General features: G+C 52.4%; 1 pseudogene; it reads left to right on the top strand.

Annotated features, from left to right (window-relative positions):
• Positions 1-1,835, top strand: LOC136323498 (proline-rich protein PRCC pseudogene; annotated as a pseudogene).
• Positions 1,836-2,397: the final 562 nt, after the last annotated feature.

Genomic DNA, 2,397 nt, shown 5'->3' with positions numbered 1-2,397 from the left:
CCGGGGCTAGTTCTAGAGCACGGAGAAGGTGGACTTCACAGTTCCCCGCCCCGCCGAGTGGCGGGGCCCACTAGGCCTCTGGGCATCCCCGGTCTCAAGTAGGCCTTGTCTGCCGGCAAGGGCGCCCCAAAGCCGGGAGGCGCCATGTCGCTGGTTGCTTACGCCAGCAGCGAGGAGAGTGAGCCGGATGAGGCTGAGCCGGAGGAGGAGGCGGCGCCGGCACCTACATCTGGGCCCACCTTAGGGAGCTTGTTCGCCTCTCTCCCTGCACCCAAGGGTCAGGCCTTGTTGCCTCCGCCCCTTCAGGTGCTGGCCCCAACCTTTCCTCCGCCGCTGTTGCTGCCCCCACCCAGCGTAGACCCACGGCTCCAGCCTCCTCCCCCCTTGCCCTTTGGTCTGGGAGGCTTCCCCCTACCTCCAGGCGTGAGTCCGGCTGAAGCTGCGGGAGTTGGGGAGGGGCTGGGGCTGTCCTCGGCCCTCGGCCCTGGCATCAGTCTACCCGCCCCTGGCGGCGGTGCTGGGCCCTCCCTGGGCCTCCCCAAGCTAAAGAAGAGGACAGAGCCCGTGAAGATTGCGGCGCCAGGGCTGCATAAGGGGGATTCGGATTCCGAGGAAGATGAACCCACAAAGAAGAAAACTGTCCTTCAGGGATCTGGCCAGGGGACTGGTTTATCCGCCTTGCTTCCCCAACCTAAAAATCTGACTGTGAAAGAGACTAACAGGTTACTCCTGCCCCATGCCTTCTCTCGGAAACCCTCGGATGGCTCCTCTGACACTAAGCCCTCCAGACAGGCTTCTAAGACCAAGCCCTCTTCTCTTGCCCCTGTTGTGGGCACGACAACCACCACTCCGTCGCCCTCTGCCATCAAAGCTGCTGCCAAGAGTGCTGCCCTGCAGGTGACCAAGCAGATCACGCAGGAGGAGGATGACAGTGATGAGGAAGTAGCCCCTGAGAACTTTTTCTCCCTCCCCGACAAGGCTGAGCCACCTGGAGTTGAGCCATACCCTTACCCCATTCCCACTGTCCCTGAAGATCTGCCTCCAGGCACAGAGCCAGAGCCGGCCTTCCAAGAGGATGCAGCTAACGCGCCCCTTGAATTCAAGATGGCAGCAGGCTCAAGTGGGGCTCCTTGGATGCCTAAGCCTGGGGATGACTACAGCTACAGTCAGTTCTCCACATATGGCGAAGCCAATGCTGCTGCTGCTTATTATCAGGATTATTACAGTGGCGGCTACTATCCTGCACAGGACCCAGCCCTGGTTGGCCCCCAGGAAATTGCATCAGATGCCTCCTTCATTGATGATGAAGCATTTAAGCGGCTGCAGGGCAAGAGGAACCCAGGGAGGGAGGAGATCAATTTTGTGGAGATCAAAGGTGATGGACCAGCTCAGTGGGGCCCAGCAGTGGATGACCAAGTCATTGACAGAAGAGAAAACCATGAAGTCATTCAGCAAAAAGAAAGGTGAGCAGCCAACAGGCCAGCAGCGGCGTAAACACCAGATCACGTATCTGATTCATCAGGCTAAGGAGCGGGAGCTGGAGCTGAAGAACACCTGGTCGGAGAACAAGCTCAGCCGCCGGCAGACCCAAGCCAAGTATGGGTTCTAGGGTTGTGGACCTGACTGCACATCCCAGGATCTCCTGCAGCCCCACTGGCCCAGTCCCCAGCTTCACCTCTGGGACCCCAGCTGTTCTAAGCCCAGGATCTCTTTTCCTGAGGACCCAGCCCTCGCCTCTGTGAGAATGAACATATTTGATAGATTTTTTCTTACAAAAGTTTAGAAAACTCAGCTCCTTTCTGTCCTGGAGCTAGCAGAAAACTCCAGTGATGCCTCAGAAGGGGCTCTGAGTTTTTGGATGGGAATTTGCTCCATGTTGGGTGTGATGAAATGTTGAACCCCTCCCTCCACTTTTTTTTTAAACTAGGAATGTCTGTTGAAATAAAACATTCAGTCTGACAAAAAAAAAAACATATTAGCAGATTAAGGATAAAATATTACATACTCATATCAAAAAGATGCAAAAATATTTAATAAAATTTAACATCCATTCCTGATATTTTTTAAAAAAGAAAACTCTTAATAAATAGCATGTAATTCCTAACAACCTAATAAAGCATACATACCAAAAATTTCCAGTAAATGTGATACTTGATGAAATTTCAGCTTCCTCTTCAAATCAAATCAGGAAAAAAGACAAGGGTGCTTGCTAATGGCAGCGCTTTTCAAAATTGGACTGATGTGCAGTGAATGAGAGTGAGAGGGAAAGAGGAAGAGAGAAATATGGAGAGAACTAGAAAGGAAGCTATCGTTATAAATTTATTTTCAAATGATATGCTTATCCACATAGCAAAATACTCTACAGGTGCTCATTGAGTGAATAAATGAATGAAATGC

The sequence above is a fragment of the Saccopteryx bilineata genome, chromosome 2, assembly GCF_036850765.1.
Source record: "Saccopteryx bilineata isolate mSacBil1 chromosome 2, mSacBil1_pri_phased_curated, whole genome shotgun sequence".
NCBI lineage: Eukaryota > Metazoa > Chordata > Mammalia > Chiroptera > Emballonuridae > Saccopteryx > Saccopteryx bilineata.
Note: the sequence above shows the minus strand (reverse complement) of the source record. Positions and strands in the feature narration are given on the sequence as shown.